Consider the following 16,752-nt stretch of genomic DNA (forward strand, 5'->3'; position numbering starts at 1 on the left):
CAGTCATACAGACTATTCTGTGAATTTTGAATGGCCAGTGTCTGATGATCAGAAAACTTTGTAAAGATTTTCGGCATGTGGCAATGGCATCTTCAACCAGTGTCTATGTGGCTTTGCTAAAAACTAACTTGAGGATCAGTTTTACTTTCTTAATACTACGTAAGACTGAGCAATAAAAAGTTGGGGTATACCCATCAGGTTCACGGAGTGCACAAGGCAATGCAGGGGCCATAGATACACACAAAATATGGTCCCTGAAAACAGGAAGATGACTGTCTTCTTAGGAGGAGGAGGCATAACCTAAAAAAAGCGATAAAGAAGTAGCAGGTAATCTATTTAGTGATAACAATGGTAATAATAATAGCTGCCCTGCATTGAGTGCTTACTCTGTTCCAGGCATTGTGCTAAATGCTTTATATGCATTATCTCAGCACATCCTCAAAACAATGTTATGAGGTAGGTACTATTATTATTCTCATTTTAAGGACAAAGAAACTGAGGTGCATAAAGTTTAAATAGCTTGCCAGGATTTGATTCCAGCCTGTCTGACACCAAAGACCATGCCCTTCAATACCCAGTGGCCTATACGGCCTCATGAGAGCCACGGGAGTTCTAAGGTGGGGGATCAGTGTGGGCTGGAGGAGGCCTTCTTGGAAGAGGGGTCGTGAAGAGTGAGTGTGGCTCAGGGATAAAGAGAAGAAGGGGAAGGAGAGGGAGTGAGAGCACACACAGGCCGAGAGGCGAGAAGGCGCTTGGCATGCTGGGGTTCCAAGAGTCCGCCTACTGCCAACACTTTGTGCACGGATGTGAGTGGGTGGAAAATGGTGGTGAGGTGGGAAAAGCAGACTGAAGCCAGATTATGGAAGGACTTCCTTGAATAACACCTTTAGAAACCAGGGACAAAGAAGGTAGAATTAGAGTGAAGACAGACAGTGAGTAGATCACTTCCATGATTCTCCATGTGAGGTGTGGGCAGGAAATGACAACCAGAGGTGAGATGTCCCCAGTGGGGTCCAGCTAAATTCTAGCCCCAGGCGCTTTATATTCTAATCCCTGTCAGGAAGTATCAACCACCAATATATTTTGCAACTTTGGCCCAGTCATCTAAAAATAGTGACTATCTCTGATAGGTATTGTACCAAGTCCTTTTCATATAACCGTCATTCTCACAACAAGTGAGCTTAGGAATTATCATCATCATCATCATCATCATCGTCATCGTCATCATCATCGTGTAACTGATTAGGAAACTGAGGCTCGGAAGGCAAAGAACTTAATAAGAGCCTCCCGAAGAGAAAATGAACAAGACAAAGCTCAAACCCAGATCATCTTACTCTAAGGTATTCATGAATACACTCTACAAATACTGACTGAGCAGTCAGAATAGAGCAAGCACTGTGCCCCAAGTCAGGTGCCCAAAGATAAGTACCACATCCCTTCTGCTTTAGGGAGCTCATGGCGATTAAGCGAATAGAATGATCGAATTGATGACAATAGGTGACAATACCTGTGCTAAGTATCTCAACATTTGCAATTGGGATGAATGTGTATAAAATATATGAGCACTTTTCAAAAGAAAAGTTAATTAAATGTAGTTTATTTCCTCTGTCACTTCCTGCATGAGAGTAACTGAAAAGGGTCAGCTGCCCTTCTGCAGAGTGAGACCAAAGAGTGACAAGTCTGACTTCTACAGTTTGCCAAGAAAGTCATTCCCACAACTTTAGTCGCTTCCTTACAAGAAAGGAGGCAAGCGCTGACTGATACCAGCCTGCCACCTGCTGGAGCCGAGCAGAACTAGCCCAAAGTTCCAGGGAAGCGCAATGACCATCGTGGGCCATCTAACAGACTGTTCTCTCCTTTGAACCTTAGACTGTGAGGTGAGGCGACGCCCTGCAACTGTTCTCGATCGCCCCTTTTTCATAGGTTAAGCTTGTTGAACTGGAACACTGAGGAAGCATTCAGGAAAGGACGTCATAAAGGATTTGCAAGCAGTGGAGTCAAATGGAGCTAAGCACATATCTAACTTGGCCACTTACTAGCTATGTTACTTTGAACATGTTATTCAACCTTTCCAAGCCTTAGTCTCATTGTCTGTAAAATGAGGTTACTGGAAATAAAATATATGTCGACTAAATGAATGAATGGATCAAGAGAATGCATGAATACATTTTTGTTGATTATTAGAAAAAATATATGTAAAGCACCTATTGTAGCCTGTGACACCAAGTCAAGAAATAAATGGTAGCTATGAGGTATTATCAATGGAGTAGAAGTTATATAGAGGAAGAGAGGCTGTTCTACCTGTTTGGCTGGATACACTTTAGTAGGACTTGCTGTCCATTATTGTGTGTGTCTATGAGATACTCAGAGATTTTAAAAACAAGTCTTGAAGGAGTTTTTTGAGGAATGATCAATAGATTATTGCATATAATCCTTATAACAACCCTATAAGCCAGATACTATTATTCCCTCATATTGCAGATAAAGAAAATGAAGCTCAGCAAATTTAAGTGTAGCAAACACCAATGGTTGTCTACCCAATACCCTCCTCCTTTGTTGGCAGTTCAATTTTATTCAAATATCCATCCCTCCCCAGGTGGCTCTGGCTTATATACAGATTCCGGAGGCCAATCACAGGAATCCCATTCTCCTCTCTGGGGATTGGCTTAGGGGGAAACAAGTGACCTAGTTATGTTCAATAATTCATGAGACAAGGTCTGCTAGGGGGTTCTGGGAAAGGATTACCAGCTAATAAAAAGAGATACATGGGAAGAAAAATTTTTGTTTCTTCCATCACATATTGTGTCTGTATGTGACTCAGGGAACCAAGAAAAGTAGCTAAAGGTGATATTGATATGTAAGATGGCAGAGTAGAAAGACAGAAAGAATCTGGGTTCTTCATGATGTTATCAAGCCATTGAATTAACCAACCCTGAAGAAGTTCTACCTTTGACTTCTTAATATATGAGATAACCAATTCTTCTGTTTAGGCCTTTAAGGCCTGGTTTTCTATTACTTGCGATCAAAAGCTTCTTAACAGATTGATTAAGTAACTTGGTGAAGTTCACACATCCAGCAAATAGCTGATGCATCACTCTCCCTACTGCCCCACTCCAGCCCTACCCCCAATCCATGTCCTCTGACTGGCCTGGGAGCACAGGAGTGGGAACCCTGAACAGCATCAGAATCCTGGGTGCCTCTGGAGAGTCACGGACTGGAAGGGAGAAGACACAGGAAATCAGACTGGATCATCCCTGAGTGACTCCTGCAGCCATTCTCATTCCCTATACCAATGCTCTTCCAGATCTGAGAAACCCACTTCCCTACAATTTCTTATCGACTCTTTTCTCTGCACTTCACCCTCCTTACATTGCCCATACAAACTTTCTTGCCATAACTCTGAATTCTTCTAAGTTGATTGCTTTATATTACTTTTATCTCAAAGTTCTAGGACAATTATTGTTATATATGTTTCTCCTTTTGACCATTGTTAAGCACTGTGGATATGCCCAACTAAAATCATTACAACTTATTTTTTTAAATAATTTTCAGAGAAAGTTGTAGAGCCATATTTCCTTTGAAAATGAATACCAAGCATCATGAGTTTGATTCATTAAATTATCAGGGTTAACCCTTTAACTATAATTTTCATAATATTTTCAAAGGTTAGAAAGTCATTTGTGCATTGCCTAAGCTCCATCTTCCAGCCTGGTTATCCTGAATGAGCAGTAATTGATCTTTTCTTATTGCCCCCTATACCCCACCCTGACCTCAGATCTTGGATGAGTTGATACCATCTGAGAAAGGGGTTTTAGGCAAGTTTCACTTCATTTTCCTGCAAAAACTAGTTCTGCACTACATAGCCACAATGGGATAGCTGGCATCATACTAAGTCTGACTTCAAAACCAGCTATAAATATGCGACAAAATACATAAAGCAATTGTCTGAAGGCATAGGAGACAACAAACACAGACTCGAAGGAAAGCCCACGCCATGAGTTCCACATTCATCCCAGATATTTTCCTGAAGACATTTACAAATTGCAGAATGGAGATATATAAAACAATGATCTTATTGGGCTGAAGAGGCAGAAGTCAGAGTTTGAAGTAGTTTGGAGTTTGCTACTTGGGGAGCTAAGTCCTGGAGAAGGGAGGACAACAGAGAAGGAGACTAAAATTCTGCATCCACATTTCCCTAACCTGAATTCCTAAGCTGAGCAGGCACAGGGTGAAACCAGAAAAAAAAAGAAAAAGAAAAAAGCCGCTGGGTAGCTAAAGAGCTGATCAGAGATTTCAGCAGTACAAGGGAGGCTGAAGTCATAATTAAAGCCTTACTAAGGTGGAGGTAGCTTGGTAAATATCCCAGGCTTTGAATTGAAACTTCAGAAGGGCCACACCCTAAGAGTAAGAGCCATGCCCTAGGAATAAGGACCAATCCATAGGAATAGGGAAAAACTGAAATAGACTAGCCAAAAAAAGCATAAAATAAAGTTTTCACACGATCTTGACTATCAGCCTGCCAGAGGAAAACTTAACTTTGGAAGAAGATAGTATCATCTAAAGTCTCTATAGTTTTTCATTTATGACACCTGGCACTTAATCAAAAAATTATGATGCATGTAAAAATGTAATGAAAAATGAAAAGGACCAAATTACCAAAATCCAAGTGAAAATATGTTTAACAGAAAAAGATTTATGGGTGATTCAGATATTGACATTAATTGACAGGGAGTTTTAAATACCAATAATTAACATGTTCAAGAAAATGTAGGAAATGGTAGTCAAAATAGAAGAAAAGTTGGAGAATTTCAACAAAGAAATAAATCTATTTTTAAAAACAAGCTAACAATTAGACAGTAAAATTTTAAAACCATTAAAAACATCGATTTCATAGAGTAAATCTAATGAAAGATGTACAAGACCTCTACACTTAAAACTACAGAAAAGGGGCCGGCCCCATGGCTGAGTGGTTAAGTTCGCACGCTCCGCTTCGGCGGCCCAGGGTTTCGCCGGTTCGGATCCTGGGTGCAGACATGGCACCGCTCATGAGGCCATGCTGAGGTGGCATCCCACATGCCACAACTAGAAGGACCCACAACTAACATATACAACTGTTGGGGCTTGCCGGTGGTGCAGCAGTTAAGTTCCCACGTTCCTCTTCTCAGCAGCTCTGGTTCGCCGGTTCGGATCCTGGGTGCAGATGTGGTACTGCTTGGCAAAAAGCCATGCTGTGGTAGGAGTCCCACGTATAAAGTAGAGGAAGATGGGCATGGATGTTAGCTCAGGGCCAGTCTTCCTCAGCAAAAAGAGGAGGATTGGCAGTAGTTAGCTCAGGGCTAATCTTCCTAAAAAAGATAAAATAAAATATACAACTGTATACTAGGGATTGGGGATAAAAAGCAGGAAAAAAAAAGATCGGCAACAGTTGTTAGGCTCAGGTGCCAATCTTAAAAAAAAAAAAAAAAACACTACAGAAAATTGCTGAGAGAGGTAAAAGAAGACATAAATAAATGAAGGAGTATACCATGAACATGGAATTCAAAGATGTAACATTTTATCAATCCTCTCCAAATTCATCTATAGATTCAATGCAATCCCAATCAAAATCCCAGCAGCTTTTTTTATTGGTGGAAATTGATAAGCTATCTGTAAAACTTATATGGAAATCCAAAGGACCTAAAATAACTAAGACAATCTTGAAGAAGAAAAGCAAAACCAGATATCAAAACTAGAGTAATTGAAACAGCATGGTATTGGTACAAGAATAGACAACAAACAATGGAATAGAATTGAGTTTAGAAACAGTTCCACCCCTGTATGATCAATCACTTGACTTATGACAAAGACACCACAGCAATTCAATGGAAGAAGGATGGCCTTTTCAGTAAATTATGGTGGTTCATATGGAAAAAAAAGAATCTTGACCCTTACCTCACACCATACACAAAAATTCATTCAAGATGGACCATATACCTAAAGGTGAAAAGTAAAACAATAAAACTTCTAGAATAAAACACAGGAAATATCTTCAGGACCTCAGGGTAAGCCGCAGTTTCTTAAACAGGACCCAAGGAAATATTAATAAATTGGATTTAATTAAATTAAGAAATTCTACTCAACAAATGACTTTATTGAGAAAATGAAAAAAACAAATCTTACCCTGGCACACACCCTCCCCCCCCCCAACACATCTAACAAAGAATTTATATCTAGGGTATCTCTTTAAAAATTCTATAAATCAATAAGAAAAAGATAAGACAACACAATTTAAAAAATTGGGCAAGAATCCCAAGCAGACACTTCACAAAAGAGAATATTAAATTGGTTAATAAGCAAATGAAAAGATACTCAACATCATTACTCATGAGGGAAATGCAAATTAAAACCACATCTTGATACCATATGTTGCTTATAGTCCAGAAACGCCAATATTGCTCCTTAAAAAAGCAATTGCAAAACCACAGCTCTGAATACCAGAAAGTGAATTAGAATAGGTGTCAATAATTTAAAACAGCCTAGTTTAATTTAAAGAGTGAGGTTTCTGTTAAAGGTTTTCATCTTGCAGTGAAATGAATTTTAATTCCCCCTTGCAGTTACATAAGTTACTCTTGGCAGCCCAATACCAAAAGTGAAAGCTGTAATAAAAACCTCACTCTTGAAATTAAACATGACTGTTCACAGTTATTGAAATCTTTACAAATTCACTTCTTGATATTCAAAACTGTTTTACAATTGCTTTTTCATGAGGAAACATTAGAGCAAAAGGCTATACAATCTTTCAAGATAAATTCTCTGAGATGGGGGAATTTAGTCCCAAATAGATGTGATAACATTGCAAGAATGTGTCTATTTAGTGGGCAATGAGAAAATCTATTTATTACGGAGGAATGAGAAAAACTAGTACATGGAAATGCATAGCACAATGAAAATATGTATGGTTTGCACTCCCTGGGAATGAGACGTTGGGTGAGCTGTAGATATGAGAAGCACTGTCAGTCTACAGCCACTTGCTTCCTACAGCTCTGGCCCCTCAGTAGCAACTGCTCTTCTCCTCCATGTCCCTGGTTCTCAAAACAGTGATCTTTATGATGTCTTATGTCTTGATTATTTGAAAAAGAGAATTTTTCCATTACCATGTGGTTGAAAGCTACTTTCCAAGCCCATTAGTGTTGTAAAAGGGAACACACATGGAACTGAGAAACTGAGGAACCAGTGGAAGTATGGGTTAATTAATGGTACATCACGTAGCAAGCCATTACTCTCTCTGCCTAACTGCAAAATGGCTTGATAAAATATGCTCTATCGTGTTGCATGTTACGACATGGATAAACTTTGAGGACATTATGCTAAGTGAAATAGGCCAGTCACCAAAAGACAAATACTGCATGATTCCACTTATATGAGGTACTTAAAGTAGGCAAATTCATAGAAACAGAAAGTAGAATGGTGGTTGCCAAGGGCTGAGGGGAGGGAGAAATCAGAATTAGTGTTTAATGGCTATAGCGTTTCAGTTTTGCAAGATGAAAATTCCTGGAGATCTGTGACACAACAATGTGAATATACTTAACACTACTGAATTCTACACTTAAAATTGGTTAAGATGGTAAATTTTATGTTATGTGTTTTTTAACACAATTAAAAATAAAAGAAAGGGGTCAGCCAAGTGGCATAGTGGTTAAGTTCACATGTTCCACTTCGGCGGCCTGGGGTTTGCTGGTTTGGATCCTGGGTGCAGACCTACACACAGCTCATCAAGCCATGCCGTGGTGGTGTCCCACACACAAAGTAGAGGAAGACTGGCACAGATGTTAGCTCAGGGACCATCTTTCTCAAGCAAAAAGAGGAGGATTGGCAATAGATGTTAGCTCAGGGCCAATCTTCCTCACAAAAATAAATAACTCAATCAATAAATAATAAAATAAAAATGTGATAAAAAATAATAATATCAGCTCCCTGGGGTCTCCAGACCACAAGTGATTCTTCCTTCTTTTAAATTACTTGAGCTCTTAACTTGGGGTTCAAGACTACCTAAGATGATGGCATTCAGGGGATACATAAAACTTGAATGGGAAAAAATTATGTCTCTATCTTCACTAGCCTCTAACTGAATGTACCGTTTACTTCAATTACAAATTACAGTGGCATTAGATGTAATGTGACTTTGTCACCAACAGAAATCACAAATATTTTCATATTATATATTTCTTGTAGATATCCCAAAATACTGTTTATGCTCAGCCCTACCTCAAAATTACTGTAGTTATCAAAGCTACCACTAAATCTTGCTACATAGTGTGTTAATAGAGAAGCTTATATAATACTATATTACAATATTTAAAAACCTTTTTTTCTATATTACTATGTAATTAATTTCCTTTGCAATCCTATGCTTGTTGTTTTATGCATTTATCCTGATAAGGAGTCTGTAAGTTTTACTAGTCTGCCAATGCCCTGGAACACACACACAAAAGATTGACTCCCACCCTAACCTATTACTGACTTATTATTCTTTCATGCTCATCATATAATGTGTTGTTAAACATGCGTTATGTAAATGTCCGGATAACTCATCTTGGTTGGAAGTCCCATCCTTCATAGAGCTTGGCTGAATGTCTTGCATGTAGTTGTTGCTCAGAGTGTTTCTGTTGATTTATTCGTTGTATGTTCAGTACTTAGGCCTGGAGTTAGACTACTGCTGTTCAAAATCTAGCTCTTGTAAAATCTAGGCAAGTGACTTCACCTCTCCAAGCCTTAATGTCCTGGTCTGCAAATGGAACTATTAATCTTACCTATCTCATGGGGCTCTTAGGAGAATTCAATGAAAAAATACACATAAAGAGCCTAGCATAGCATCCGCCCCATAGTAAACTCTTAATACAAATTATCTGTTAATTGTGAACATATTATTATCCATGGCAGTTTTTTGTTTTTGTTTTTAATCTTAGAAATTTTTTTTTTCAAGATTGGCACCAGAGCTAACAACTGTTGCCAATCTTTTTTTTTTTTTCCTGCTTTATCTCCCCAAACCACCCCCCCACCACTCCCGGCACATAGTTGTATATCTTAGTTATGGGTCCTTCTAGTTGTGGCATATGGGATGCCTCCTCAACATGGCCTGACAAGCAGGGCCATGTCCATGCCCAGGATCCGAACCAGGGAAGGCCTGGGCCACCGCAGCAGAGTGCGTGAACTTAATCACTTGGCCACGGGGCCGGCCCCTCCATGGGAGTATTGAGTGAAATACTGAGGGTAGGATAGCAAGCAGGGGTCATGGAAATTAAAGAGCAGAGAAGAGGCAAGGGGTTTGGTTGGCTCCTTCAGAAGTATTCAGAGTTAGGGGGCCAAAAGGAGCAATCAAGCCTTATAGGACTGACTCACACATAGTGGTAGACAGATCTTGTGTTGAAAAGTGAAGTAAATGATTCCTGCTCCTTCAGATTGCCCAACTCTCAAAGTCTCAGGTCCTTGGCTAAGTTATCATCCCCATAAGGCACCTGTGATAATAAACCAATGTTGATTTCCACTCACAGAGCAAGAGGCAGCATGGAGAAGTGGAGAAAGCACTGGGCTAGGACAACATACCTCTGTGGCCTTGATATTCTCCTTTGTAAAATCAGGATGTTGAACCAGATGTCCTTGAAAGTCCCTTCTACTCTAAACCTCTGTGGTGCTCTGGAGGAATCTGTGTTTATTTGAGAGGATGATCATGTTGTGTTCACAGAGCTGGGTCTTAGAATAGCTGACCCTTGCCAGCTGACTCACAGACACTGGCCTTGAAGGGTAAGTATAACTGATCAAGTGGCAGGAACAGTTCTGAGCACATGGGCCTTGTTCTGGAAAGTAGTCTAAGGAGATCATAGTGTAAGACTCATGAGCCAGCAGAAGAGGTAGATGGAAAGGAAAATGGAACATCAGAAGCGGAACGATGGACAGGGGCCACCCTAGACAAAATGTATATTTAGTTTGTACCTATCCATGCATAGGAAATTGGATTTTTAAAAAGAGAAAATAATTCTCTTCTCTGATTACTGGGGTGTGCAGTAGGTCTGAGAATTGGCAGCTTATTTACGAAGCATGTTGGGATCGTAAATAATGACACCAAGCATCAAGCCAGGCACTCTACCAGTGTCCAATACGTACTTCTTGATTAGTAGTCAATGGATGATCTCATCTAATACACCATTCTAACTCAGCTCTTTGGTTTTTCACAAAGAGAAAAACTAAGTATTCTGATTTGGATCCCTATTTATGCTTGGTAAGCACAGAATTTAATACACAGGAGTCTGTCACATGCAAACAATTATGTGAGCATTTGTTCAAGCACTTAAACAGGCTTATTTCTTCTTGTGGAGTCTATCATCACCAAGAGGGGATTTAGAGATCACCACAGCCATGTTTGGCTCCCATCAAATATTATTGGTAGCCTGATATTGAAAATCACTTCTCTCATATCTCGGTCTATCAAGCAAATAGCTGAAACCTTTCCCAGTATGCTTTTTATTTCTTCAATTATAATAAAGAGAATATTATAAAAACATGACAGCTATGTTTCTATGCCCATAGAGTTTTAGTTTGTTTATTTGTTTATCTAGATGAAAGAAAGCTTAGGCCTGTTGTCTGATTGGAGATTCAAAGATTAATCCAGATTTAGCTCTTGAAAATTATTGTTTTGTCTCTCTAAACCTAGTCAGGCCAAAAATCTCCCGGGGCAAATTGAGATTTATTTTTCTCCCCATTTCTCAATTTGGATTTCAATAGAATTTCTTTTCCTTAGGGAAGGAGGGGAAAATGTCAGAATATAAGTTCTGGAAGCTTAAATCCTGCAGATAGGTGAAATATTCCATCAAGCTAAACTTGCCTAGAGGCTGATATACTGCTGAACGTACATCTCCTACAGCAAATCTCGCACAGACAAATAGGACTTATCTGGCCAAAGACGGATCCAGGCATTGCTTCACCCAGAAACATACAGGCTGGGTCTGTATGACACCAAAAAGATGGTCACTTTAGGGACCCAAAGCCTATTAGACAGTTGATTAGCATAATGTGTACCAAATAAAATAAATGAGGGTTTACTAAAATTTTGATTTTCTGCTTTATAAACTTAATATAAATCTGTCTGTTCCAACACCATTTTCAGTGGGGAAGAAAATAGATTTTTTTTTTCAATTGTGTCTTACAAAAAGATTGTGGAATCAAAAAAGGGATTGCTGGGTATCACTCAGTATTTCAAAACTGTTATCTGGCACAACCACATGTGAAAACATCCTTTTGGACAGTGTGTAAAGGAAACCCCCAAAGCCTTGATGTGATTAAATCGTTGCTGCTGTATTCACCCAACGGGAATGTCGCCTAAACCAGCCAAGCAGTAATCCAAACTTCCTTATTTTTCTTCCTGCAAATAAAAGAAAAGTATCTTCTCTGATGACTATTGGTTTAGTTATCAATTTCCGGGTCTGTTTGTAAAATGAGGATGGTTAAGATAGCTTTTTGCTCTAATGTGATTTATGATTCTCTGAACGTTGGCGTTGGGAGTCTTTTTCAAGACATATGACAGGAGGAATTTAGAGGTTAAAATTCTCCTGAGAGGAAAAAGAGATTAGAGGGCAGGGCTTGAGAGACACAAGACAGATAGAGGATACCAGAGAAATACTAGACTAGCTTCAAGCAGGTGAGAATTTCGCAGAGCCCCATTTCTCTGTTTAAGGGCTCAGATCTGGGTCCTGTGGCCAACTTCATCAATGCTTCATCTCCCCGCCTTCATCTTCCTTCAGAGAGAAAATTCTTTTATAGTCCCTGAGTTTATTCATCCCTACACATAGAAGCCTGAGTTACAGAGCCAGACACCCAACCTCTGGCCAGGCCCCATCAGAGTCAGACCCAAGCTGGATAGCTGGTGCATTAGCATAAAAATAAGAAGGCAACAGTTCTGAGTGATTTGCTGGGCAAACAGCTTATTTCAGTTAAGCAAGTATTGATTGAGCATCTACCACGCGTCGAGCAGATGAGAACTTGAGCCCAGGTCCTGTGACATCAAGTTCACCTTTCCTTCTACCACAGCACACTCCCTAAGCTCATCTGCCAAGGATCCGCCTCTACCCCCAAAATAACGCTGGATGCTTAAGTGGTAGAACCCCAGAGATTCATGGAAAATATTTTTTGAGGCTGTGTGTTTTTCAAAGCAGGTGTTACCAATCAACTCCCTTAGCCATGAAAAGCCTAAGAGCGACCATAGGTGAAGTGGAACCCAACATTTCCATCAGAACAGGTGTCCATCGAGCATCTGCACAGTGGTGCCTGCACTCAGCAGCTGTGAAGCTGAGATTGTACTGGCTCAAGGAGAGGTTGGGTGGGGACATTTTTTCCCCAAAAGCATGTTGGGAAAGGAAGGATAGACCCATTTGAAGAAATATCACCATTTCGTTTTATTTTGTTTTGTTTTGTTTTTAAGGATTGAAAGATGTGAGTATACATGAGGCTAAGGAAGGAGATCTTGAGGAGGGAAAAGGATGAAGTTGCAAAAGAGGTGGAATAATTGATGGAAATAATAATAGTAAATGTATATAAGAATTATTATGTGTAAGCATTGCTCTAAGAGCTTGACATATTTAAATCAATTTAATTCACTCAAACACCTATGAGGAAGGCACTTACATTATTCTGATTTTGAAGATGAGGAAAATAAGGCATGTCTTAAACAGTGTCAAGTTATAAGAATGGGATTTGAACCTAGACAGTCAGGCTCCAGAGACAGTGCTCTTAATGTTTGTGCAAATCGCTTCTCTAGGGAAAGTGTTTGTGTAGGATGAGGTCACTAAGGGTAGCTTAGAATTCTTAAGGAGAAACACACTTCTTTCTTTCCAGCAGAATAGAATAAGGAGAGGCTAGGTGAAGGAACAGAGAAGTTTAGAGGAATAGGAGAAAAAAGTTGAAGGCATTCATTCACATTGGATGGCTAGGCTGATTCTTAAGGTCCCTTATGTTCAAAACCATGTTGTCAGCACAAAAAGACAGGGAGATTATCTCCATACTTGCTATGGCAGGTGTCATTTTCCAATTAATCTACCAGCTACAATTATTTAGATAAATGTGGGAACACCTGTGACTGGGCCACAGGCCTATTCCATAGCACTCATATATATTCTGTTCTTACCTGTTCTGATACTTATCAGTGGATACTTGTCATTAGGCAAACTCTGGAGAGGCATTAATATCGCAGGATCTATCCTGAGATTGTTCAGCTTGGACTCTGATGTGGCCGGTGGAGAGGATCAAAGCTGTTGGAGCAAGGAACTCCCAAACTTCTGAAATTATGTTCAGTGGTTTCCTTCGAGAGGTGAAAGAGCAAGGTATTGATCAATCATGGAATATGGCAGAATATAGTCACATCTTTGCGGCACTAAGAGACCCAAACTCTTGAGACAAGCCCAATTATAGAATTTATTAAGAAGGAAGCTAGTAGAGAATATCCAGTGCTAAATGATGTGTTTCAAACTAAAGGGCTGTAAGAATTCACAAAAGGTAGCTAAGATAGTAGTAATTCACATTTATTGAGTTCTTTAAGGCACCAGGTACTTTACATAAAGTGGTATGCTGGTAAATCAGAGCTCAAAAAAAAAAACAAAAACCCCTGACTAGTAGCATTTGCCAAATTCCGTGGTGTAAATACTCCTACTCTGGCCAGTTTAAAGCTACCAAACCACCTCACAAAATTCTTGAATATTTATCAGTCAGCTATAGAGAGCCAGTAGGAGCTGGCTCTAGCACACCACCATTTTGTTATCCCATTTCATCCTCACAAAAACCTTTTAAGGTGGGTACCATTATTATCTCCAGTGTACATATTGGGAGAAATATTTAGAGGAGTTTAACAATTTGCCCAAATGCAAAGAACTAGAATGGGGGCAGAGCTCTGAAGGAAGCTCAGACTATATGATCCTATTAACATCTAGCCACAGGCCTACTTCTTCTTTACCCTAAAAACAGCCCCAGAGATCCAAGGTGGATGGTTGCCAGGCACTAACCAATCTCCACCCCTGGCTCATTTCTGTTACAGATGCATTTTCTGAGGCACCTTGGGGGCTTAGTTCATATTTCTAGGTTTTTATTGTTCAGTAGAGAACCTCTGTGTAAAAGCCCATAAGTATATATTTTACTTAGTATTTGAAAAATATTCTAGCCCCTTGCTACACAAAGGATAGACCAACTACCAGCATCATCTGGGAACTTGCTAGAAATCCAGAATCTCTGTCCCCTACCCAAATCTACTAAATCAGAATCCGCACTTTAAGATGATCCCAAGTGACATGTGTGCCTGTTAAAATTTAAGAAGCATTGCTTTAGCCTACAACCATCATATTGGGCCTCTCACACACCAAGAGTATCTAACATTGTATGTTGTTCTTCTTGCAATTGGCAGGGACTGACAGTGATACAACAACACACTCCATCTTGTTCTGTCCCCTTTGTGGCTGTTAGGGGTACAGTCTGGGGTCACAAAACAGAGCAACTCTACAGAGTGAGACTTGGCCTCATTAGCAACTATTCTAAGCAAACAGCCACAGGCTTCTACTCCATTAACCTGCTTAGTAACCTCAAATTTTGTTTTTCTAACTCTACAAGAAATTTTGGAGAGCCAAGTTCAACTGGATTCCTCACAAGGATTTCCTCTCAGAAAAATTAATGCAAAGAAAAATATCTTCTAAATACTCCAGAGTCTGCCAGGAAGGGGAGGAGTGAGATTGCTGGAGCCAGACCTGTGTGACATGCCAACTTAATTCAAACCACAGGACTTCATTTGAACTTGGCCAATTATTCACAAGTTGAAAATAGAAGGAAAGGATATATGGCCAAAGTTAGAACTTTTTAAAAACACTTTTGAGATGTTCAGCAAATTCACCATCCACACAGACATTTAAAAGCATTGCAAGTTGGGTTTGTGTTATATTTTCTTTTCTGTATTTTCCAAAATCCATTGCATTGCTGAGGAAGTGGCCACAATCCAGATACAATTGAAGGTAAATCCCCAAGGTTTCCAGTTGCGGTGGAAATCTAGAAATGAAACAAATGCAGTTCAGAGAAAGAAAAAATTTCAAAATTATCTATTTGGGATTTTAAAATAAAGGCCAAAATTATTCTGTTCTGTGGACATCCATAGTAAAAGCAATGCCTACCAGCCAGGGTGAGCCTAAATACATCCAACTGGGATAACAGGGTGAGAAACTCATCCACATTTTTCATCTGGGCAAGGTAGGCCAGCAAACCTGCCTATTAGAGAGCAGAAGAGCAGCATTTCTCAACAAGGCAGAGAGATAGAAGGAAGAGCATTCTGTCTGCCCAGTTATGGGCAGGGTTACTGTGTTCCTGCAGAAGGTGGTCATTCAGAGATATTTCCTCAGGCTCCTGGTGACCAAGAATAGTATCCAACAACTCCAAGATGACAGGCGGCCACAGAAGGTAGCCTCCTAAATCATCCCTAAACTGAAAGTTTCTTGTGCATAGTGACCACATGCCTATTTTGGTCACCACCATGTCCCCAACACCAAGACCATTGCCTGACACATAACTGGTGCTCATTAAATATTTATCATACAGATTGATGAATGAATAGAGTCATTGCTCTAAATTAACCTCAGCATGCTAGAAATGCCTGATAAATACTCACCAACTTCCCCCATCATGATATGCATGAAGATAAAAATTTATAGTGGCCTGGAAACTAAAAATAAAAGGAGAACGTAGGGCAAAGTCAGCAATGGGGATGTCTACACAAACTAGGAATGAGACTGTACAGACTGGGAAGGGAGGAGTAGAGGAACAGTCACTGTGGAGTCAGAGGCTTCCATCATCTACTTTACCATTTTGCCAAGAGTTGGACTTGTCCATTTGGGCATTTAACATTTACCACTTAACAAGCCAATTTTATCTATTACCGGCTACTGACTATGTGTGCAGCATTGTTTGGGCACTATGAGAGTCAGAAGACCTATCATTCAGCTCCTGCCTTCTGAGAACTTAGAATTTAGTTGGGGATATAAGGCTAACAAGATTACACAACAACAAAAAAAACACAGTGCAAAATATCAGTAGGATACCAGTAGCATCCAAAGCTAATTTATGATTAAGTGCCAAATAGGGTAATGAATGTTGAGATGGTCAAAGAAGCCTTTATAAAGGAATGATATTTTGAGCTATAAGAGTCTCTGGCACATAGTAGGTGCTAAATGTTTGTTTGTTTATTTGTATGAGTAAATAAGTGAATGAATGATAAAAAGTAGGCCTGTAAGACCAAAGCAGTATGAAAATTGTCTTAAGGATAATTATAAACAATATTCATTAATTTTAAAGGAACATCCTTAGCAGCTTGGAAACTCTTTGACTCCAAGGGTAGCAGCAAGGACTAGTTTGTCATGTCTCCTGTATTGGTCTCATAGAAGCATCCAATCAAGGATCAGGTGGGGAGCAGTATCAAGGTGAGAGGTAGTGCTGGATGGGAGGGGATGAGGCAAGAGAGGAACAACTTGGAGTGGTAAGAAGAAACATACATCACCAAGAAGCAACTTCAGTTCACAGGAACATAAGCTAAAGCAGCCTGTAGATTGACACAAAGGGACAGTGGTGCTTGAAGAGTGGGTGATTGACTCTTAGGTTATAATAAGGATGGTAATAATGAAAATGATGATAATGATAATGATGACCTTTCAGCTTCTCTGGGCTCTTCAGTGTTCCAAGTTCCACAGTGTAGCCATGATT

General features: G+C 39.7%; 1 long non-coding RNA gene across 2 annotated transcripts in view; it reads right to left on the bottom strand.

Moving 5' to 3' along the window:
- Window positions 1-4,677: 4,677 nt before the first annotated feature.
- Window positions 4,678-16,752, bottom strand: part of LOC138919950 (uncharacterized) — a 54,018-nt gene continuing 41,943 nt past the window's right edge. Inside the window, exons 2-5 of one of the 2 annotated variants that reach the window (XR_011430546.1) lie at window positions 14,913-15,051; window positions 13,154-13,327; window positions 5,932-5,973; window positions 4,678-5,345 (exon numbers count right to left, since the gene is read on the bottom strand). This is a non-coding gene — a long non-coding RNA (uncharacterized lncRNA). Of the gene's footprint in view, window positions 5,346-5,931; window positions 5,974-9,378; window positions 9,495-9,582; window positions 9,714-13,153; window positions 13,328-14,912; window positions 15,052-16,752 lie in introns of those variants that run through there. The other variant, XR_011430547.1, reaches the window with a different exon arrangement.

The sequence above is a fragment of the Equus caballus genome, chromosome 21, assembly GCF_041296265.1.
Source record: "Equus caballus isolate H_3958 breed thoroughbred chromosome 21, TB-T2T, whole genome shotgun sequence".
Taxonomy (NCBI): Eukaryota; Metazoa; Chordata; class Mammalia; order Perissodactyla; family Equidae; genus Equus; species Equus caballus.